The sequence below is a fragment of the Pinus tabuliformis genome, chromosome 3_1 (genome assembly GCF_031772625.1).
Source record: "Pinus tabuliformis cultivar Carrire ecotype Pingquan chromosome 3_1, CPIR1, whole genome shotgun sequence".
Classification (NCBI taxonomy): domain Eukaryota; kingdom Viridiplantae; phylum Streptophyta; class Pinopsida; order Pinales; family Pinaceae; genus Pinus; species Pinus tabuliformis.
This window is the reverse complement of record NC_142301.1, coordinates 325,958,314-325,983,953: the sequence shown is the minus strand read 5'-3', so window position 1 is coordinate 325,983,953 and position 25,640 is coordinate 325,958,314.

Here is a 25,640-nt window from a genome sequence, read left to right as displayed (position 1 = left end):
ACTTTTGAAGAACCTACCACGGTAATACTTTCAAGAAAATCTACATTTTCATTACAACAAATTGAAGAAACCAGTAAGATTCTCCTTCTTCTCCTTCTTTTTCAAGGCGACAGAGTATTTTTGCAAAATACTCTGGAAACAGTTCTTCTACAACTCTGATTAGGTTACTTTCTGCCTTAGATAGTGAAAGAGGACAATTTCAATTAGTACTTTTGGAACCAAAGGTCTTTGTGCCTAAGAGAGCTGAAGATTAAAAAACTTCTATATTTTCATTTGATACTAAACATATACATACTATAGATCAAATTTATCTACACAAGAAAGCAAGAGAAATGATCTACACATCCTTGACAAGTTATGCCATGGCAACATCCAAGCTACAAACATCTCTGAACAATATTCACTCTCAGTTGAAGCTAGAAAAGATGTCTTCTCTAGCTAAGGATACCAAAATTAAGGGGTTGGAAGATTTGGTTTTAAAGTTAGGATTGAATCCTAAAGATGTAAAGGTAGTTGAAGAAATAATTAAAAGCAAAAATGCAGACATTTAGGCACAAAGGAAACAATGACAATTACCAACAACTGAACATCCCCAAGCAAAAGAAGTAGGTCAGTTGGAGAAGGAAAAGGAAAACATGCTTTCAAATGATTATGGAAAAAATGTGCAGATTCAGAAAATGGAGGTAGAGATGGAAAAGTTAATCAAGGGAAGAGAACTTCAAATCAACACTGGAGCAGGGACATCTACAACAACAATGTCAACAACAAAAAGAGAGTCTACTAGTCAGAATCTAGTAGAGTAATTATCAAAAGCTATGGGAGACATGTCATTTTAATATATGGAGATTGATAAGCTCAAATATTAGTTGGAGAAGACCCAAGATAATAAAATAAAAACTGATAATGCATATCTTTCTGAAGTACAGGAAAAATTCAGATTAACCAAGCAACTTGAAAAATATGAAAATGAATCATTAATTGCACAAACATTATCTAAAAAAAAAAAGAAAAAATATGGATTGATATAAATTCAACCATAACTGAACTCTGGACATCTATTGAAATCATTTTTGAACATGAGGAACTGGTGACAAGGTCAAAGGCATCCATTATAGAAATCAAAGAAGATTTAGATCACAAGCGAGGAGAAGCAACCAAAATAATAAAAGTACTAAATTCGAAAAGAAAGGAAGAATTGGAGGAATTTGGAATTGAAGACAGAACTGATACAGTCCTAGAAGTAAGAAGAGTTCTGACAAAAAGAAACTTAATGTTACAATTATAAAATAAATGTCAAAACTTAGAAGTACAAGTTAAAAAATTTCATAGAAAATTTAATGTTGTATGCCAAAAAGGACTTCCAACTCTACCAGATTCTAGTGGCTAGTTGATTCCACTAGAAAATTACGAGCATAGTTTGCATCAGATAGTAGTAGATAGAACACAATTTGCTAAAGTCAAAGAGATAATCAGTGATAAAGCATTCCTTGAACGCCTAGAATATGATCTTTTTATCCAGCATGAAATTCAACATTTGTTCATTACTAGGCCAACCTTTGAGAAGTATACATAAGTCGATGAGGCATACAAAAATGTAAAAGGAAATTCTATTCCAAATGACAAAGATGGGATAAATTACTCAAACTCATCGAGAAAAACAAAATGCAGAAATTCAGCAACCAGTTGTAGGGAAGGAAGGAGAAAAAAGGAGGATAACAGGAGCATAAAGCAAAGAATTTAGTTTGAAGCAACAATCATCAAACAACGCCCTTGAATTGTGTGTTGATTACTCAAATGAGTTTAGAAAAGCTATTTTTGTGTTCTATTTTTGCAATATCCAAATCATTTTCAGATAATATAGAATTTTGTAACGAATTTTATTATATTTAGATATTTTTTGAATTACACTCTATAAGTGTTTTGTAATTCGAAGAAATAAGGGTTGAACCCTTGTGATGTTCCATTGCCACTATTGTAATACTCTAAAATATTTCTGAAGTTAATCAAAGAATTCTGGCTTCATTCTTAACAACTTTTGTGTTCATGTGAGTTTTTCTTGTATATTCATTTATGTTTTTCATAATCTATTTCTACATATGAACAAGGTAACATAGGGGTTAGGGCAAGGCTAGATTGAGTATCAATCTCCCTAACAATCTGCTTCAAAGTTATAATCATTATGGAGATTAATTAACTAAATAACTTGTTTAAGTTAGTTCATCTACATCTTTTAATTATTTCCTTTTGTCATCTCTTGAACATATATTGTTTGGTTGTAGAATTCTTCTGCATGCATCAACTGTATTTGATTAATTAAATATTCAATATGGATGTTTGATTATCACATATCTTTTTATTTTCCACTTTCAAACTCAACTTTAATATTTATTCTGTTATGAATGAAAATAAACCCTTTGAACTTCTCATAAATATTTAGATTTTTTAGTTTTTAAAGGTTTAATACATTTGTCATCCAATTTAATTAAACCCTTACTCAGATGCTTTGGCACAGTTCCCCATCCTAGAACCGTCTACAAAGATACAACATCAAATTGATGCCATTGCCGGGGAACAAAGTTTGAAGTTTTTCCCTGGGACAATGATCAGACTTGCCTCTTAATGGTGAATAAGAGGTCAATAGGCTAAAATATTTCACCTGGCGACTTCACTGGTTAAATATGGCTTCACGCAGGCATACCAGATCTCATTAATATCCAAAGATTTTCTCTCCTTTATCAGATCCAGAGAGACTTGTGAGAATTGCATCTATCAGATGTAGATTAGAAGCTTCCACTTCTATTTCTGCTTCTCTTCCACCTAAGATACCCTCACAAACTGAGCCTTTTCAATCAATCCCAATACCTGCTGAATTATCAGATCTGCCACCTAAAGTTTTAGAACTCCTTTCTAAAGGAGTAGATCTTCAATCTGCATTGCTAGTTCATCAGCTTGAGACCTTTGAGTTTCCTTCTTCCCATTCAGAACCATCTGATACTGAAGCAGATCCTGAACTTCAATTACTTGAATTGAAACCAACTGATTTCATTTCCTCTCTCATACATACTCATCCTTCAATTTCTGCCAAGCTTGAAGAGGAACTTAGCATTTATACAAATCCTCTAGCCTTTGAAGATCAAGAGAAAATCATACCTAAAGTTCAGAAATTAGTTGTTCATCCTCAATTTTTCAAGAAACCTAAACCTCCATCCCAGCCATCTTCAAGCAAAGTTGTCTCTCCTAAATAGATAGTTTTATTACAACACCAAATGGTTGGATTTAGGCTAATTGTAACAGCTTGATATGCAGCATTAGTACTTCCACTAGCAACCCAACTTCATGATTTTCCTGAAGGGTATTTGAAACATTTTCCCAGATTTAATGGAGAAACAAGGCCATCTGTAGAAGATCATTTGGCTGCATTTCTTGATTTTGCAGACAATATGAACATTGAACATGAGGATGTTTATATAAGACTATTTGTTCAATCATTAGAGGGAAATGTGAGGATATTGTTTAGACAATTACAAGAAAATTATATAAATTCATGGGCTGAATTAACTAACATCTTCAAGGATCAATGGGGAATTAAAAAGGATCCTTTTTACTATTGTTGGAGAGGTAAATCCCCTCTACGGATAGAGGTGATCCCTACTAGCCCAGAATGGGTCTAGCAACAATCAATCAATGCTACTGTGCAAGTTCCTAATTGCAAATAAAAGAGAGGCAATGAACACCTACTTGGATTCCAACGCTATTGTTTGATGAAGAGATGCCGCTCTCACTCCTTCGCTCTGGTCGGTCACGATCCTCCACGATCTCCGTGAATAGATACCTGCACACACGAAGGGAAAGACAAACGCAAGCGTGAAATCTAATAAAAGCAATTATACATCAGTCAGAAAGGATGTAATTCACATTAACCATTGCAAAGACAAATGAGAATGGAACCATAATAGTAGTCATCTATTATTAATCAATAATAGAGAAGAGTACAACCAAATGATTTGACGTCGATATCCTTCTCAAGAGGGTCCAGCCAGCGAGTCTCTCAAGCATTCACCCTTGGAGGTAGATCCTCCCAAAACAAAGCTCTCTCTCACACAAGCAACACTCACAACCTTCTTTAAGCTTCCTCTAGCAAATCCACACTTGTCACACCAACTACCTACTAGCAGCAGCAGTCTAAGCACTATGAATTCCACACTATCCAAAAAACTATCCAAAAACTAGCTGCTCATGGCAATAGTAGAGGCTTAAATAGGAGGAGTCTCCTTGAATGGTGGAAGGGTGAGCTTATCTTCAAGGGAGGTGGTTTCAAATGACAAACAGACATGCCATAGAAGGGAGGCGACACTCACAAGGCCAACAACCAAGCCTGTAGTTATCTGGAAGGCTGGCTGTTGGAACAAATTCGCCCAAACTGGATCAGCGCAGGTGCAAAACTGGTCTAGCGCGCTGACATCGCAAGGTAATAATAGGCAGGGCCACGTCAGCGCGACTTAATACAAACAGAGGCTGTGATGGTCATGAAATTCGACCAGCGCGGGAAAGTCGTGTGCTTCCGCGCTGGCAGCGCATGCGGTCTGTTATGAAGCGCCAGTCAGCGCGGTTATTTTAATAACAGTCGCGCTGATGATGAAAACTTTGGAAAAGTGGGTTATTTGACCAGTTCAGAGGGCATGAACTTGATTATCGTGAATTCCTGACACAGTAGGGTGACTGACAGGGAGACAGTGAGAAATTACTGTGTAATAGATGCCCCATAAAGCATGAAGACCGAGAGAGTGGGAGGGGTGAAATGCTTTACAAAACTTGCCGAAATGGAACACCACCAGGAAGGACTGAACATCTCTGATAATCAAGTACATGTAGTCTGGGCATGGACGCAGCCATCCAAAAGACATGAAGAAGGTCTATGGAATGGACGCAGCCATCCAGCTAAAGAGACCATAGTAATGATAAGGTATGGTCGCAGCCATCCATCAATGAGTCATGTAATGATCATCCACAAAATCGCAGCCTGGATCATAACAGACAGAGATCCAGGGTCTTGCACTCTGTCCCGACCCGAACAAAGTACAAGTCCAAGAATGTGAATACATGAGCTGAAGTCGAACATGCGTGAACATCGTCTGATTACCAGTCAATGATGAAAACTGTTAACAGACGCGAGAGGTACCACCAATAATGACAATGGTCCTCAAGGTACTATAGGTACAATCCGCGGCATGTGAATCAATGAGTTGGTGTCGAACACTGCAGAATCATTCGATCGGAGGCCAATGATGAAAACCTCGCGTCGAACACGAAGAACCTGCCATTGAGGCATGCAGGCTCCAAGGCACCTGAAGGGAGTCTCTAAGTCACCTTCCTGGATAATGAGCTGAAGTCGACAGGAAGTGACCTTGATCGAAGGTGGGCCATAATGTTTCCCACATCATCGACGCGAGACAGAGGTAAAAATGATTTGTGTGAGACATCAGATGAGGTTGCACTGTTGCAGAGGTCAACTTCTCTTGAACATATCGGCGGCACGACAGTGGATTTGGCAGTATCTGACATCAAATGAGCAGAGGGTATGATGACGAGGCAATGAGCAAATGAGAGGTCAAATAGGATAACCCGAACCCACGGAGGCTAGTGTAAAACAAGATGAGAAATCCCCACCCAGACACGAATGCAGACTAGTGCCATGTTCAAGAGCGACATACTGCCGACACGACCATTATTACAGTTCCATTTTCCCCGCCATTTCTGGCAGGTACCCCGATTATTTTTGGATGACAAGCTTGACGGGGATAGCATATGCTTGGAAGGCGTCATTTCGACGGTGTCCGATGTCATTAAGTTTTAACGAGTCTGACAAAGGAAGAACTCGGCGTCTTTTCCTGTTTAGGGAGTCTGAAAAGACAGTGGAAAAGGAAACTCCAGGGGGGTCCTTTTTCGTAAAGTTGTGTCTCTCGAGCCCGAAAAAGTATAAAACAATGCTCGAAAGAACCGCCTGACCAGTATGATCGAGGATTACTTTTCGTAAGTAGTGACTTCGACCCGAAAAAGTAGAAAAGCGGTCAGAAGCACGTCATTTTGGAGCCAATTACGAGTTCGAAACGACAAAAACCCGACAATCTTTTTATTTTAAACGGTTGAAAAAAGAGCTTTAAAGGCGACCGCCTCTCATTTCTTTAACGAGTCGAGAGGGGGACTCGGCAATCTTTTCATCTTTAAACGGTCAGAAAAGAGCTGAAAGCAGACCTCCATTTTTATTCTCTTTAATGAGTCAAAAAGGGAAAAATACTCGGCAATCTTTTCATCTTTTACGAGTCAGAAAAGAGCTTAAAGGGAACTCGTCCTAGAGGAACGAGTGGTATAAAGGGTAGCAACTAGTTCCGGTAATGGTGGAACTGCTCAAAACATGTAATGGTCAAGAGGCTGGCTAATAAAACCACTCATCGCTACGATTCCTCAGGAAAGGATAAGCAACCAAGTGAGAGCATATGATCGGCCAAAGAGATGGTAGCAATGGAATGAAACAACCAAGGCTCATCTAGCAAAATTCAGCGGATAAAAATGGCAATCACGAGATGTAAATCGAGTATGGGTTCATTTGTACACAAGCTTGAACCATGGAGAACTCTGCTTGGATTCGATTTCATGTTTACACAAGCTTGAAACGAAAAACTATGCTTGTTATAAGTCCGCATGCCCCCAGCATAATGACGCAAATCGAGGTACATGCCCCCCAAGCTTCATTGCATTCAACACAGTGGATGGAATGAAGGTTCACTTTCGAGATCTTGGAAAGACTCGACTTGGATTTTACGAGATCTTAATCAAAGACTCGATTGGGAAAAGGGAGTTGTTTCATGTTTTAATGAGGTTGACACAGTAAAAGAACTATCCTCATAACCCTTGTTTCATTTTTTAATGAGCTTGACACAAGATCAAGAACTATGCTCGGGACACTTTGTTTCATTTTTTAACGAGCTTGACACAAGACAAGGAACTGTGCTCCAACCAAACCCAATTTCATTTTTTAGGGAGATTGACATAGGAAAGTGAACTATGCTCCGACCAGACCCAATTTCATTTTTTAGGGAGCTTGACATAGGAAAGTGAACTATGCTCTGACCAGACCCAGTTTCATTTTTTAGGGAGCTTGACACAGGAAAGGAACTATGCTCCGCCACCTTGTTTCATTTTTTAACGAGGTCACCACAAGATCAAAACTATCCTCGGACCAGACCGAGTTTCATTTTTTAAGGAGCTTGACACAGGAAAAGAACTATGCTCCACCAAGCCTAGTTTCATTTTTTAAGGAGCTTGACACCGGAAAGGAACTATGCTCCACCAGACCCAATTTCATTTTTTAGGGAGCTTGACATAGGAAAGTGAACTATGCTCCGACCAGACTGCCTCATAATGAATAGGAAGTCGGTGCTTCCAAGGGTGTTATTCCTGGTGGAAGGGAAACATCTTGGAAGTCAGGGCCCAATGCCCCCAGGACACTATGCACAACGGTGTCATCACTAGATACAGGCACGGGGTAGGTGGCCACGTAGTTGATCTACGGTGGGGCAGATACAACTGGTGGATAAAAACTAGGAGGGGGCGACAACTGCGCAGGAGGCATTGGGGGACTAACGAATGAAAATTGATCGATAGTCACAATTCTTCCATCGTGTGGAAAGCAAACCACACGGAAAAGCGAAGAAACAAGTGCCCCCATGGCGTAAACATAGTCGCGACCAAGGAGAAGACTAAAGTCTAAAACACCTTGGGTAACCAAGACGTCTATATAGATGGTTTTGCCTCCCAAAGTAATAGGGAACTTCGGGAGAACTCCTAGAGATGGACAGGCTCCTCTGTCGAAGGCCAACAGATTCTGAGTGACTGGCCCAAGCTGCGGGGAACCTAAAGCTTGCCAAGTAGTGTACGGCATAAGACTGGCAGACGCCCCTTCATCCAAAACAGTGCCAGGTACTGCCTTAGCACAGGCATGTACTGTGATCTGGAAAGGCATATGGGATGGAAGGCGACCGGCGATCAAGCGATTCCAATCAAAGGAAGCGACCAGACTACTTGGTGGGGGAATCGTATGATTGCCCCCACGTGCTAAAGGAACCGAAGGAGAATCTTCGGGAGTAGTTGGGTTAAGAGAGTCATTTCAGGACTCAGGAGAATCTGAAGAGACGAAAAGAACATGGGCATGATCCTCTTCCGAAACAGAGTGAGCGAGCGGTGGACTCGAGTCGACACTCTTTCCCACCAATGGTTGGTCTGGAACAGGCTGGACACAGCCGGGTTCGGGAAGAGGGGCCTGGACAAGAGAAGAATGTGAACCAATCTCATTGTCGGGAGGCGGATGATCTGCAGCTGCAGAAAGACGTTGATATCCAACGGGGAGTTGGGGTGAAGGAGCTGTAAGACTTTCCAAGACAACAGAGGCTTTATCCATTAATGGACAAAGATGAAGGGGATGATTGCCTTCACAAAGTCTACAGGGGATTCGAATCTTCCCTTTTCCCTTACCATTCCCAACTGATAAGGTAGCATCACCGTGAGCTTCAGAGGACGACGAGGGGTGGGCCGGATCGCGAGACCATACTTCTAGTACCCTGGGAATGCCAGGACAATCTCGAAGAAGATGGTCGTCCTTGCATAATCGACAAGGAAACTTAACCTTCCGCGGAGGAGCGGAAGGGGGCCTGACTTCAGGTGTACTCGAAGGAGTAAGAGTTATACTTGTAGCCTCTCCCTTAGGATACTTCTTCTTCTTGGTCTTCTTCTTCTTCTTCTTAGCCACCTGGTTACTCGAAACGAGGCCTTCACCAGGCGAAGTAGAGGATGAGGACGTAGAAGTAGGCGTCGAAGGGGAGAGGTCCACCTTAGGATCAACATGATGTTGTTCAGGTGGAGGGACTGATGGACTAACAGCCGACACGGTAGGGACCAAAGAGGTTGAAAACAACCAAACAGGCAACCCGACAGTTAACCCTGGAAGGGATAACGTTGCCATATAAGGAGTACCAACATTCCCGAGAGGAGAGAAATGACCAGGATTCCCGTCAGGAGGGGAACTGGGGTTGGTGAACCCCGGAAAAGTTGCCATGGCAAACAAAAAGAAGCCTACTCAAGCTAGCGCACACAAGATCTAACCAGGTAATGTTAATCGTGGCCAAATAAATTTTAAGACGCAGGAACTAAACTTGACCTTTTCATGTTTCAAGAGTCGAGAAAAGGACGAAAAGATGACTCTAGTCTCCTTCGAATGTTTAATGAGCACGAAGTGACAAGACGCTCACTGGCACCTTTTCTTTTAAGGAGTCCGAAAAGGATCAAAAGTGACTACTCTGGAGACTCTAGGCAAAGGGTTTACCAAGCAATCCGTAAAACTACTTATACACCTTGGCAACCGCATGAGAACCAAGGACTTTCCGTACTGCAGTCAATCTTCCCGAATGCTGTGTTCGGTGCATTACGGCTCACAAGGCGGCAGACTCGGCTTCCTATGGATCAAGGATAAAAACCTAGTGGGGTCTCCCTATATACGCGACGGTATGTGGGAGCACAGTCCGTGTTAGACCACTATCGAGTCACAGAAGGAGGAATCACCCAACCGTAATGTGAAACAATAGTGACTATGTTTAAAGACGCCGGAACACGTCTCTAGCCTAGACCTCTAGATGTTTGCGTTAAGTTCCAATGCGTTTTTAGGTTTATTCAGTTTATTTTATGGTTGATCTTGAATTAAGTTTCGGTTTCAGGTCCTACCGTATGAAAACTCTCAAAATTGCCTAGATGCAAGCTACATGCCAAAGAATGTTGTTTCGTTCGATGAATTCTAACTATGAGAGGGTTAAGAATTTTCATTCCCAAACCATGACAAGCGAATGCAAACACTAAGAAACACAATGCATCAATACACTAATCTCACGATGCATTGATACTACTAATGAAAGATTTAAATTTTGCTTTTCAATTCCTCAAACATGAAAATTCGTAATGCAAATGCACTTTCACTTTCATATGCTAAATGAATGCAATTTTTTTTTGTGAATTCAAGAAGACAAACAAGCAAGTGTGAACTGATCGATCCAAACAATTGTGATCTATGCTTGGTAGTGAAGAAATCGAATACACATAAAAAAGTGGTTCAATAATCGACACTAAAAATCAACCAGCAACAAGCAGTGAAAAAGCCTCAAGCAAATCAATAAGAGGGTTGTGGATGAACCTTGAATAGACAAGTAACCCAAGCAAATGGTTTCTCGATGAAACTTCTAAAGGGCTAGGTCACATGGTCTAAAAAACACAAGACTCACTCGAATGAAATCAAAGAGAGAGTGCCCCTAACCAAAAGTAATCAAAACAAGCTAGTGGGAGACAAGAAACAACAGGGGATAAGAAAGATTGATGAATTCAGGAGATAAAGTTATAAAAACAACTTTTCAGGAATCAGCGCAAGTTACACACTGAGAACCCGCGATGATCACTATGTCAGCGCAATTTTTACACAGACAACCCGAGATGTCAGCGCAATTTTTACACAGACAACCCGCGCTGATCGCAGAAAAACACAGTCGTCGCGGGAATTAAGCTAGCAACCCAAGGTCAGCGCGGGTAAAAACCTAGCAAGTGGCGCTGACGTCGCGACTGTACACGTCTTTTCCGCGCTGATCCGATTTCCAGGATCGTCGCGACTGTTAGGCGTAATTACGCGATGAACAGGATGTTGCAAAAGGGTGAGCGCGATGACAGCGCGACTGTTAAAATTAAATCCGCGATGGAGCTCAAAAATAGTGACAGGAAAATCAAAACTCCCAAATCAAAACAGCCAATCTTTCAATCAAACAGGGGCATTTCCCAGATCAACCCAGGAAATGCAAAAGACTGATAATTAATCCCCAAAACTTCAAAAGAGACCAAAACAAAAACTCAAGGCAAGAATGAACAAAAAGGGACAAAGGCCAGCTCCCCAGCGGAGTCGCCAAATTGTTGGAGAGGTAAATCCCCTCTACGGATAGAGGCGATCCCTACTAGCCCAGAACGGGTCTAGCAACAATCAATCAATGCTACTGTGCAAGTTCCTAATTGCAAATAAAAGAGAGGCAATGAACACCTACTTGGATTCCAACGCTATTATTTGATGAAGAGATGCCGCTCTCGCTCCTTCGCTCTGGCCGGTCACGATCCTCCACGATCTCCATGAATAGATACCTGCACACACGAAGGGAAAGACAAACGCAAGCGTGAAATCTAATAAAAGCAATTATACATCAGTCAGAAAGGATGTAATTCACATTAACCATTGCAAAGACAAATGAGAATGGAACCATAATAGTAGTCATCTATTATTAATCAATAACAGAGAAGAGTACAACCAAATGTTCTGACGTCGATATCCTTCTCAAGAGGGTCCAGCCAGCGAGTCTCTCAAGCATTCACCCTTGGAGGTAGATTCTCCCAAAACAAAGCTCTCTCTCACACAAGCAACACTCACAACCTTCTTTAAGCTTCCTCTAGCAAATCCACACTTGTCACACCAACTACCTACTAGCAGCAGCAGTCTAAGCACTATGAATTCCACACTATCCAAAAAACTATCCAAAAACTAGCTGCTCATGGCAATGGTAGAGGCTTAAATAGGAGAAGGAGTCTCCTTGAATGGTGGAAGGGTGAGCTTATCTTCAAGGGAGGTGGTTTCAAATGACGAACAGACATGCCATAGAAGGGAGGTGACACTCACAAGGCCAACAACCAAGCTTGTAGTTATCTGGAAGGCTGGCTGTTGGAACAAATTCGCCCAAACTGGATCAGCGCGGGTACAAAACTGGTCTGGCGCGCTGACATCGCAAGGTAATAATAGGCAGGGCCATGTCAGCACGACTTAATACAAACAGAGGCTGTGATGGTCATGAAATTCGACCAGCACGGGAAAGTCGTGTGCTTCCGCGCTGGCAGCGCATGCGGTCTGTTATGAAGCGCCAGTCAGCGCGGTTATTTTAATAACAGTCGCGCTGATGATGAAAACTTTGGAAAAGTGGGTTATTTGACCAATTCAGAGGGCATGAACTTGATTATCGTGAATTCCTGACACAGTAGGGTGACTGACAGGGAGACAGTGAGAAATTACTGTGTAACAACTATTTAACAAAATTTTAATATTTGAGAAGAAACCTTGGTGAACCAGTTGCAAACTTTATCAAAATATTCAATAAGATTTATAACAAGATGCCACGAGATTGTAAACCCCTAGTCACTGCAGCTAAAGTCAGGATTTCTAAAGTATTTGATGATGATTTTGATGTAATGTTTAGAAAGATAAAATTTGAAACCTTAGAAGATATGAAAACTAATGAAATTGAGGTGGAAGCTAATAGGTCAACATCTAGTAAATTGAAAGAAAAAGCAGAAAAAGTTGAAAGGAAAATGAAAGACAAAGAGGAAAGTACTTCATCATCAAAGACCAAAGATGAAGAACAAAAAATTGATGAAATAACCTCTTTATTAAGAAATATGTCTAATCAAATTTCAAGAATGGAAACTCAACCTAGAGTAACCCAACAGGTTGAAAATAGACCTCTATTTCAATATAGAAGACCTTTCCAACCTCAAATTTTGCAAAGACCAAATACTGATAAAAAAATTCAACTTCCATTAATGATTGATGATCAATACCCTGAAGACGCTGTCATTGTTGTTACAAATGGTATTAATTATTTTGAATATCCATTATTGTCCCAATCAATCGGGACCAACCTCTAGCTCAAAATCAAGAGTCCTCCCAAGTTTAAAAATGTTAATATTTTTCTAAGTTTCTCATTGCTGAACTGAATAAAACATATAACCTAAGACCTAGACAAGGTCCTGGTAGACCTGTAAAAAAGGTTACCTTTGATGAACCTCAACTGAAAGCTATTGAAATACCATCTGTCCAACCACAAAATCAGTTACAAGAACAATCGTCCACTGAAAAAATTGTTCCAACCTTTTTTAATGTTGAAAGATACTTAGAAAGGGTTAAAATTCCTATTCCCTTATCTGAAGTTTCCAAAAATCTAGGTTATAAACAAAAAGTCTCCAAATGGATACAATCTTCAAGTGTATATGCTGAAGGGGATATCATTAGCTTATAGGATGAAAAGCCTTCAGTTGTTTTTGAGCCTAGTTCATATATGATTGATGAAAGTGTGCCACCTTTCTATGTTACATTAAAAGTTCATGATTTTATTTTGTACAAATGTATGTTAGATTTTGGTGCTTCCCATAATCTGATGCCTAAAGTTATCATGGACCAACTTCAGTTGCAAATTACCAGGCCATATAATGTTTTATACACATTTGATTCAAAGAGAGTACCTTATTTGGGATTAATCAAAGATTTAGTTGTTACACTTTCTCAAATCCATGTGAAAAAAATATTATTGGATATAGTTGTTATAGACATTCCCCTAAAATTTGGCACGTTGTTTTCAAGATCTTGTTGTGATAAGCTTGGAGGAAGCTTGCAGATGGATATGTCCTATGCTACAATCCCAGTTTATGGAGGTGAACATTTAAGGTTGTACAAAGAAGTAAGATTCATAAATATTGTCTATAAATCTAATCAAGTAATAAATCATCCTATATATGCTATTGATCAAGATTTTGGATGCTTTACTTTGGTTGCAAGTGATCTCTCTAATCCTCAAACCAGAATTGAAGATACTGTCAATATACCTCAGTTTTCAGATAGTGACATTTGGAAAATGTATTTTGATGGAGCATTTTCTAAGGATGGAGCTGGCGTAGGAATTGTACTCATTTCCCCTAAAAAGAAAACCATAACACAATCCTTCAAATTGGATTTTGAAGTCACAAATAATGTGGCAAAATATGAGGCTTCAATTTTAACATTGGAATTAGCTAAAAGTTCAAAAGTACAAAACCTAACAGTAAATGGTGATTTAGAATTAATAGTAAAACATATCACGAATCTTTGTTAAACAAAGCATCCTAGACTTAGAGCTTATAGGAATGAAGTATGGGACTGTGTGGAAAACTATTTTCAGGCTTTCAATATCTCATCAATTCCGAGAGAAGATAATAATCATGCAGATTCCTTGGTAGTTTCTGCAAGTTATTTTAAAATACTTGATCCTTTGCAATTACATTACCACATTGAAGTAAAATACGTACCTTCCATCCCAGATATTTTAAGACACTGGAAAGTCTTTGAAGATGATGAGCAGTTGAAGAATTTATAGGCCATTGATGAATTTTATGGTTTACATGTTGAAGAAGAAAATAAAGATGAAATCAAATCAAATGATGGTGACTTAGATTTGAAATTTAAACCAAAAATTGATGATCATGATATCATTCAGTTATCTAATAATTATATTCCAAAAGGATTGGTTCCCCTTGAAATAATTTTTGATCAGAATGATGTATCAAAAACTTCATTGCTAATTTCACAACAGGAAGATGTACAAGATTGTAATATTGGTACTATAGAAGAAATCAGAAATGTCAAAATCTCAGCCAGTTTGCCGCAAGACATAAAAGAAAATATGTGATTTTGGTTAAGAAATACAGATATGTATTTTCATGGTCATATGAAGAATTGAAAACCTATGACACAACTATTATTGAGCACAAAATTCCTTTCAAACTAGTAGCTAAACCATTTCAACAAAAAACAAGAAGGATTAACCCAACCCTACTACCTATTATTGAGAAAGAAATAACAAAGTTAAAATAATTGTTCTCTTACAATATTCTGAATAGATAGCTAACCTAGTACTTGTTAGGAAGAAAAATGGAGAGATAAGACTGTGTGCTGATTTTAGAAACTTGAACAAATTGTCTTTGAAAGATAATTATCCATTACCAAAAATGGATCAATTTCTTCAAATAGTATCAGAGTCTGACAAGATTTCAATGTTAGATGGTTTTTTTGGATACAACCATATTTAGGTCAGTCAAGAAGACAACGAAAAGACAACATTCACAACTCCGTGGGTTACTTTCATGTATGCCAAGATGCCATTTGGTCTAATCAATGTTGTAGCAACATTTCAAAGAACAATAGATTTGACATTTATTGGTAAGGTAAATAAATTCATAGTCATTTACCTTGATGATTTGACAGTGTTTTCTGACTCGGATGCTAAACACATCAAATACTTGAAAAAAGTTTTTGAGGGATGAAAAAAATTTGGGATTTCTCTTAATCCTAAAAAGTCACTTTTTGTAATGAGGGAAGGAAGATTGTTGGGACACATAATTTCAAAAGGAGCAGTTATAATTGATCCCTAAGAGAGTTTCAGCCATTCAGTTAATCAGTTTTCCTAGAAATAAGAAAGAAATTCAGTGATTCTTAGGGAAGATAAATTTTTTAAGGAGGTTCATACCTAATTGTGTTGAAATTGTTAAAGATATTACAGATATGCACAAGAAAGATAATGCCATTAAATGGACTATCCACGCTAGATGCTCTTTCGCATAGATCAAAAAGGAAATTATATAAGCTCCAGGTCTTGCCAGCCCAGATTATTCAAAACTTTTTAGTATTTTCTCCTTCGCCTCAGATACTACCATAACAATAGTTTTATTGCAGAGAAATGATGATCAACATGAGCGTCCAATTATTCTTTTTAGAAAGGATATGAGAGATGTTGAACTAAAATATGACATCATAGAAAAAAATATTATGCCTTGGTACAAGCTTTGAAAGCATTTAGGATTTATGTTTTACATTCTCCTATAATTGCTTATGTGCCTAACAATGCAGTAAAGACAATGTTAACTCAGCCTGATATAGATGGAAAGAAGGGGAGATGGATTGCTAAGATACTTCAGTTTGATTTAGATATCAGACCTACAAAGTTAGTGAAAGGAAATGGTTTAGCTAACCTCTTGGTAGAATCAAACTGCAAAATACTTGGTATTAGTACTATAATGTAGATTTCAGCAATGAAGAATCCATGAGAACCTTCTCAGATTTTAGGAGAGAAGAATCCACAAGAGCCTTCTCAAATTTCAGTAGAGAAAAATCCACCAGAACCTTATTCTAATGTAGTTCCTATAACTCTTCCTTTACACATTGATGAAAAGTTTTTGCTATCATATTGGTACAAATACATAGTGCATTTTCTATGTGATTTTGAGTATCCTCTTAAATTCACAAAGAATCAATGTAGATCCCTCAGACTCAAGGCCATGAAGTAATGCATAGTAAATGCAAACATGTATTGGAAGGATCCCTTAAATATCCTCTTACTATGTTTGACTGAAAGTGAAACAGATGGAGTAATTGAGAAGTTTCATGAAGGAGTTTGTGGAGGAAATTATGCTTGGAAGGCAATTGCATATAAAATACTAAGAGCAAGTTTCTATTGGCTAAAATTGTTTTCACATGTTGGAGAAAAGGTGAGGAGTTGTATCCCTTGTCAGATTTTTGCAGGAAAACAAAGGTTAGTAACACTTCCCCTTGTTATGATTTCAGTGGAAGCTCTTTTCTTATAGAGGGGATTGGATTTCATTGGTGAAATAATTCCTGCTTCCAGTAATCAACACAGATGGATATTAACAGCCACTAGTTACTTCACAAAGTGGGTAGAATCAATTCTTGTTAAGAATGCAACTGACACAGTGGTGATAAAATTCATTGAAGAAATTTTTTTTCTAGATTTGGTTGTCTAAGACAAATAGTTACAGATAATTATCAAGATTTCAGTAGTATAAAGATGATAAAATTTTGTCAAAAATATCAGATTGTTTTACATCACTCTACACCTTATTATCCACAAGGTAATGGGATGTAAGAATCATTAAAGTCATCAAGAAAGTTTTAGTAGATCATAAAAGGAACTTGGGCAGTCATCTCAAATATGAAGTATGGGCAAACAAGGTTTCACCTAAAAGGTCTACTGGTAAATATCCTTTTCAACTTGTTTATGGAATAGAAGCTATCTTCCCTACACAATTAGCATTTCTAGTCATGAAGTTTTTATAGGAGTCATATGAAGAAGTAGTTGATTTTTTGAGAAGGTTAAATCAAATTATTGAGCTAAATCGGGATAGAGATGAAGCTTAGCATAAAATTTGACAATATCAAGAAAAGATGAAAAGTTTGTTTGACAGAAAAACCAGAGAATGAGATATCAGACAAGGATATTTAGTTCCCAGATGGGATGCAAGAAGAGAAGAAAGAGGCAAACATGGGGAGTTTGACAACCTATGGTTAGGACCCTTCAACATTGCAGAAGTCAAAGGCAAAAATACATTCATCCTACACAATCTGGAAGGACAATATTTCACGTTGCCATTCTGTTGTTGAATCTAGAGACAACCTTAGATTGCTACAAGACTAGTGCCTAGAACATCTAGATCTTATGTATCTCAGATATTTCTTCAAAGACTAGAGACATCACATATATCTTCCTTATACACATATATATTCATATATCATAAACAAAATTTGTTTGGTTCATTCAGAAAAAAGACATAGTCCATATATTTCTTGGTACATTCTCATGTTGAAAATAGCAACAAGAAATGCTAAATATAGAAGTGCTAAATTTAATACTGCTATAAATAGCATTTCGGGATACCTTCCTATTTTAGTCAGTGCCTTAACTAAAATAGAGAAGTAAAATTCAAATTTGATCTTAGCAGCTGTTTGTAAAATAATTAATTAATTCACCATGAGGGAATTAGTTGTAGAAAATCAAACATGAAGTCTATGTGGGGACATGCAACAGTTTCTCCATTAATTGAGGAATTTATCCTTCAGTTAAAGGGATAAGGATGAGTTGTAATATTGAGTTGTGATTAGTTGACTTAGTTAACTGAGTCAAGTCCAGTTAGATTAATTCAAACATTTTGTTGAATTAATGTGAGTTCAGTTAATTAATGCATGCATGCATGTAACTGCTGCACTTCAGATAACTGAATATTCTCTCATAAATAACTCATGCATGTCAGTTTAGATAGAGACCCAGTTGAGATTAGATGGAAGGGAAGTGTACTATTAGTTGCTAGAATATTCCATTGTGAATATCCCTTGCATGCAGAAGGAATTCTTTCCTTGAGGATTGCACAGTTACTTCTTCAGTTTTGTGAGTGTGATGAGGCCAATTCACACATGTGGCTTCACTAGACCCCAAGAAAAACTGCACAAGGAAATAGGAGGCTTGGAGGGCTTGAGGAGGACATATACAATGTATATTCAATCTGTGAGCCGTATTGTTTGATTGCAGAGAGAGCAGGATAGCTTGAGAGTTGATTCTTTTTGTAACTTGAACAAGATTTCCACTTGTATGATAATACAAAGATTGGGGTTTTAGGCTGAGGCTTTCCCTAAGTTATTTCTTCTGTGTTATGTGTGATTGATTTCTCATTCTCAGTTATATGTGTTCTCATTGATCATGCTCAAATTGATTAAGCTTCCACAAAGTTTATTGTAGAAGTAGATCTTGTATTTTGCTTTAGTCTATTGGCTAATCTATTGATCTGCAGTGGGAGTTTCTACATCTCATACATATGTAACACACAGAAATATTTATGATAATTCGTGAGGGTCGAGCAGCTCAAGAATTTATAGTTCAATTACTTTAGCAGAGAGATGAAGGCAGCCAAAAGAGAAAGGATAACTCATCACATAGAGCTTGAAATATCAATAATTCTATACTTTTTTGAGTTAAGAAAGACATAATGGATCAGTAAAGGAATGTGTGCGATGATTCACGAAGCGCAATTAAAGAGTTCATTTCTAAGATTCATATAGGCATAGGAATTAATACCTTAATTCAAATAAATATGTAAGAACACATGAAACATGTCTGGCAGCTACAACGACGTGAAATCAGAGAAGAAAATGAACATAATGGAATTTCAACAAAGAGAAAACATACTGTAATACGAGAACGAGGAATCACCACGATTTCATTAACATTTTGAGAGATACATCTTCAAAAGCAATACATCCTCAAAAATAACATAGAGTTTCTTCTTTCAGATTCTGAACATGTTTTCCTTTTTCAAGAATGTATATATACAAAAAGCCTCTAAAGCATAGGCCGTTAAAAAGATATTCCTTCTTGATCTTTATCATCATTACAAAAATCACAAATCAAAATTTGAGCATGCACAAAGGCACAACTCTCTTAACCATAATATAATGTATTATTAAAATCATAACAAACATAAGGTAAAAATAACTAAAAAGTAAAATCAAAGGCCATCACTGGTGCAATAAACATGATATTCATGGTCGACGAGACGATGTGGATGCTTGGTGTGAAGCTATAGAACCCCATGGGTGAACCATTTGAAGCATGGGAGGATTGGAAAACTGCTCGCATCACTACCACATGGCTAGAGGAGGAGGTGGAATAGAGTTGAATTTCTGATAGTGGAGTCAGAGATTAATCACCCCTGCATAATCCAGTTTGCGCTGAGAGATACCTTTAACCATCTTGAGAAGGTGAAATTCCTTCTCCAATAAGTTTTTAATGGTCGTTCCTTTAAGGACTGGTGTTTTTTCGGGAGCTGCACCTGTCTTGCTCTTAACCTCAGTCATTTTCTGGTCATACACCTCCTGTGTGAGCAATTCTCCATTTACTCCCCAATAGTTAGGTAACCCGGCCTCAAGAAGCTGATTAGACTTGACATCAAAGCTTGACAGCTCTTTCTGTAGCTTTGCCAGACTTTGCTTTGCCTTAGCTCTGGCTTCCTCTTTTGAGATAACTTTAGAAATCTCAGCTGCTATTTCCATTTTATCAGATATATCAAGTGGCCTTAACTCCTTGATTGTTCTCTTAGTAAAAAACTAAATGTACTTCTTAGCATTTTGGGAGTTAGTAATACTGGCTTGCTTGTCATTTTGGAGAGAAGGGGAATATTCATTGTAGAGCTTCTTTTGATCATGTATCAAAGCTACTTGTTCCCAGCATTGATTAACCTCCTAGATGATCTTGTCCCACACCCCTTGCCTGGCTTCTATGAGGGCCAAATTTCCTTTTAGTTTGGTCTTCAACTCCTTAATCTCTTGAGTTGCACTATATAAATCCTTTGTAAGCTTGTCGATGTTCAAATTTTCCACTTGGAGTTGTCTCTATTTCTGGGTCACCTAGATTTTGGCTGCATCCAACTCCTTTTGAACTCTCACCAACTCGTCCTCAGAAAGTTTTATCTTTGTTAATGGCCTAGTAAGGCGATCGGTGGGGTTTTGGGAATCATCAGGAATGAGTACAATACATACATGATAATTGATCTGGTTCTGTAAATCATTCATTGTCTGTTCCATAACAACAACTCTCTCTCTGCTTGCATTCAATTCCTATATTACCACCTCTTTTTCCTTTTCACTTTGGATTAGCTCAGGGGTTTCAATAAGCTCACCTACAGGAATCTTTAGCTACTGTCTCAACTCTACATTCTCCCTCTTGGTTTCCTTTAGTATTATTTCCACTGTTGTGTCGTCTTTAGGATCCAGGTCCATTTTCATGACCAGTTCTTTATAATATTCCTTCTGTTTAAAAAGAGCATGAGACTCGACCTTCTCAACCTTTACATTCTCGGCGATTTTGTCTATATAGAATTGATCTCGATCAATAGTCATGTGGTTCTTATTAATGTCATTTTATAGCATTTCTCCCACCTTCTTATGTAGGTTGACTTTGTCGGCCAGAGGGACATTGGTCAAATCCAGAGACACGTCCAGGTCCTGAAACTGGGAACCCGAAGGCATGGTTTGGATGAATGGGTGCTTCAACTTGATTTTCATCTCTTCTCTCTCTATATCCATTGCAACTAGTATCAGAGTGTGTTGAGGGGTGATCATTGAAGTCATGTCTTGATGTAACTTCCCGTTTGCCCTTCTGTTTCTCACTTGGATGTTCCTACCCTGTGCCCAACCTGTTCCTACTACATAAAGACTTTCCTCAGAATCTGGGATGACTACCTCAGTCGAGGATGTTGTTGAGAACTCTAGAGGTATTTCAAAATTAACCTGAAGCATGGGTTCTCAGACACTTGACTTTGGAGCTCGATGCTTGGTTCTTCTTGTTCTTATTCTTTCCCTTGACTTCTGGCCCTTTTATGAGCCGGTCCTTCTTCCATGTCAGCTGTCCCTGAAGCATCAATAGTCCTTTTATTTGTCTTGTCTGTGCTAACTGGGGACTCGGTGTCCATGTTTGTATTAAGAGGCCATGAATCAAAGTTAGCTTTCCATTCGACCTCGGGCTTAGGATCATGCACATAAGTTTAGGCTTTAATATTTTCCCTTCTCTGAGCAAGGAGACCTTGGGGATCGTAATGCTAGATTTGACCTTTCTCGAAATCCATGGCTTCGAGCATGGCCTCAACTATTTTGAAGGCTTGCTTGGTGTTTATCACAAAAGGACCTACTAACCGTCCCATTTTAAAGATGTAACCTTTCTTGGCCAGTAAAAAGTGGAGCAGGTCACTACTAAGGAATTATTAGATGAACTTGAGGGTGAACACCCTCATTGGTAGAAACACTGGCAAATGATAAGGAGGAAGCTCGTACCCATAAACCTAGACCTCTATATAGTCCTCATAAAGGTACTCGTCTCCAATGGCAACTTTCTCATGGAGCTCGAGGAGTTCCTTTTGCTCAGGGAAGATTCGGGGGGGGTGAGACTCCATGAATGATTTGGTAGCCAATAACCATGAAGGATGAGAGGAATTGATATTATACTCCCAAGCCATGCCTCTTTCTTATAGATACATTCCAGTCAAAGATTGAATTTCTCTCTTTATCAAGGGTAATCACATCCAGGTGGAGACATTGGAATTATTCAATATGGGTATAGAGAAATAAGTAAAACAATAGTGAGTAGTAGTGGAAGTAAGAGGAGACTCTGAGGTAGATGAATTGAAAATGAATGGAGGCCGAGAGGTATTCTGGGATGTTCATCTGGCATCTAGGCTACTTCATCTTATGTAAACTCCCGAGAGCCACCCTTCTTAATTACAGGGTGGTGTGTCCACCCAAAAGACCAGTGATAATGATTAATATTGGCTAAAAAATAGGTTTAAAAAGAGTTAATGCGAGCTGAATGTCTAAAGGTAGGGTTTTCGCTTTGGGAGTGAGAATTTTCTCTAGGAAGGCTTGTTGTTCTTTCACTGGGAGTGCAGTAAAATTCCCATCTAGGGTTGAATCAGTAAGGGTGCACATAGAGGAATATGTAGGGAAATTGAGAGCTCTTTGAATTAAAAGAGGGGTTATTTCAAGGATTACCCTTTCTAAAGGAGAAATGAAATGGTTCTTTTCACTTTGGTAAGAATCCATCAACCAAGTTACGAATTCAGGGAGGTGATGAACTGGAGGGGAAATTTGATAGTATAACCCAGAAGCCACAACCCTAAATGGGTCCTTATTCTTCACATGGTCTGAGAATATCTTGTAACAGAGGTCAGCAAGAGAAAAGGGGTAGACAAGGTCAAAAATATGGGCTTCAATGTCCATTAAAAGACAGACACCGATGTTCTTGAACTCATGAGCATTGGGGGTTACAGGGGTTGCATGCTTCATCCCTTCGAATAAAACAAAAGCAAGCAAACAAGGAGGTTGGGGTGTTGGGTTACCTGGAGCTCGAAGGGGAATGAAAGCGACTTGGGAGGGTGCCCGTGACCTTTGGGAGAGTGTATAGAGGGCTCCTGCGTAGTTGTCTAGGCAAGAGGCTCTTTGATCATGCTGAATAATCACTGTTGGGTGATAACCTTAGGGATTTAGTTATTTTATGCAGAGACAAGGACGTGTGTGATGAGCCCCAATTTTGGTACAATTCGGGCTCATTTTGGCCTATTCTCTCTGCTCAAACCATTCACTTTTTACTTCTTATGCATGCATTTCTTAGTTTATTCGTGTTTTTTGTAGGAGGAAGGGTAGACACTTTATCTACGTGACTAATGCATTATGATTTCAGGTTTTTGCATTAAAAGGGAGAAAAGACCACATGAAAAGGAGGCAAGGAGACAATGAGGTGGCACTGTTGGTTTTTAGGAGAGGATGTCCATGGTCTTAGGGACATTCCTCATGATTCCCACCAAGAACTCCGAGCTCCAATCCATCCTCCCTCCGAGCTTAGAAGTAGCCAGCTGTTCTACAGGAACATCAGTTACAAACTGCTCTACAGGAACAGTAGTTATGACTGTCCTACAGGATCTGCAGTTGAACTCTAGCTGGACAGCCGAGCTCCTAAAATCAAGGACACCTGTTGGATAGTCGTTTTGGCATAAATACTGAGGCCGTAGCCTTGTAGAGAAGCTTTTTGAACCTTGGCATTACTCTTGTAATTGAAAAGTATGAGCTAGAGCTCAGTTTTTGTTCCTTTTTGTAAGCCAATGTGGCATGACATCAGATTATGAGTAAAGAAGGCAGATTTTGATCTAGTTCTGAGTTTTCTCAAGGAGCTATAGCTCTCAGGTTAGGGCCCAACCTGAGAGCAATAGATCTCCTCAGTGTTGTAATGTGTTTTCATTTCATTCCAGCACTTTGAGTTTGTTTATTTTCACATGCAATTCGGATTTCCAGCTTGTTAATTTAGCCGTTTCATGAGCATAGATAGGACTAGTTTATGGTGATTTGCTTTCAGTGTTTAAGTTTGATAGGAGGATAGATATAATCTCTTGGAGCTCCAGCAAAAACAGGTTGTAAAGGCTCACTGCCATCTCACTGTTAGGGATTGGGGTGTAGTCCATGACCAACCACCAAAAAGAACAGCAGTCTTCTCATCTCCATGCAAGCTGCAACATAAACGTTTTCATTGAAGATCTATTTAGGCATTTTTGACATCGATCCATACTGCACTTCCACGCGTAGGTTTCATTTCTTGTTTTCCATTTCTTTTCATAGGTTTCATGGCACAATTATCATAGGTTAATGAATTTCTCGTTTTGATGCATAGGTCATTTGTTTCATTTACGCTGCTCCTTCTCAAACCATTTTCTTCTTCTTCTTCTTGATCTATCTGCAAGTTCTATTCAACCTCTGTCTCACTCATTTACCCTCCAACTCTCTCATTTCCCACATAGCTCCATCTCCTTCAACGTTCGTTGGTTCCATCCTTCCAATCATCAAACCATTGCATACACCCTTCCTTCATCTGATTTTCCAGCTCCTGAGCCATCATCAGGTCCATCTCCATCTCACTTAGCCTCCCACACCACTCCAACACTCCATCATCTCCCAAAACCTCCACGGCCAATCATCCTGTAGAATTGCACAGCCATCCTGTAGAAACCAGAGTATCCTGTAGGATCCCCTGCAGACTTCCTGTAGGAGGCCACTCACTTGGTTGCCGAGCTTCTGAATGTGAGGGACCTCTGTGGATGGATGCTAAGGATCCCTAGGGACCTCTCCTAGCCTCCCCAACCTGTCCCACGCTTTCCTTCCTTCTCTATCCCATCTGCACCACCAAACCCTAGTTAGCACAAAATTACAATCATTCCACACACTTAAAGGAAAAATACAAAAACATGTCTTTCATGATGCAAGTAGTTTAGATCCATGCATTTGCACATATTAGAGGTGACAGCAGCCTTGGTTGAAGTTTCATTCACACTCTTTGCATTGTAGAGGTTAGACTAGTTAAATTAGGGTTTCCTAGGTTTACATGCTTTGATTTGCTTTCAGTTCAGTTTGTCAAGTAGAGTAGCTTTCCTTTGAGCATAGCTTTCATCCATCAGTTAGCAAGCTTCTTCTGAGAGCCTATAGAAGTTGGCTTGAGCCCTAGCGGACTTGTGCCAGCTGACCAAGTGACAGCTGCGACAAGAGCTAGTACTTGTGCATATAGCACCGTCGCTTCCAAGTTTGTACGAACTACCGGGTTGATAAAATGAGAGACAGGAAGCCCCAGGAGTTGTAGCATTATTGCTACAATACTGGAGCTCACCATCTTTTTGGCGCCGTTGCCGGGGAAGCGTCAGAGTATTAGTAATTGTTGCTTTTCTTCTACTTTCGCACTCTTACTTCTGCTCAGTAGTTTATTTCATTTCCATTCTGCAAAAGTAGCTTAGCATTTCCTGCTTTCATAGATTAGCATTTCCTGCTTTCATAGATTAATATTCCAATTCCGCAATTTCATTTGAGTAATATAGTTAGTTGTAGATCACTTTGTTCCAGTTTTGCAGGTACCAAAGAAAAATGCAAAAGCACTCAAAAAAGAAAGGTCCTTTCCATTTCATGCCTCGTAGGAACCGAGATAAATCAGGCAAATTCCTACCCAACACCCCCACCACATCACTAAGTCACCCTTCTCTCTTCTTTGGTGACAGTGACCCAGAGGAACCTATAGGTGAGCATCCTGAGATATACCAAGACCCTATAGAAGAAGAAGAGTTAGAAACCACTCCATCTGAAGCCATGGCTGATAATAGGAGAGAAGATGAGAGAATAGAAGGAGCTTTCCCCATCCGAGAGACCAATGGAGATATGAAAATGAAAAACATTAGCCCCTCCGCCTTGCCTCACTTCCATGGACTGACCACTGAGGATCCTGATACCTTCTTGTTTGAGTTTGCTGTCCTTTGTAGAACTTATGACTATACTGAAGATGAGCAAAAGCTGAAGCTTTTCCCTTCCACTCTTAAGGATGCAGCACTACGCTGGTTCATGGGATTACCTG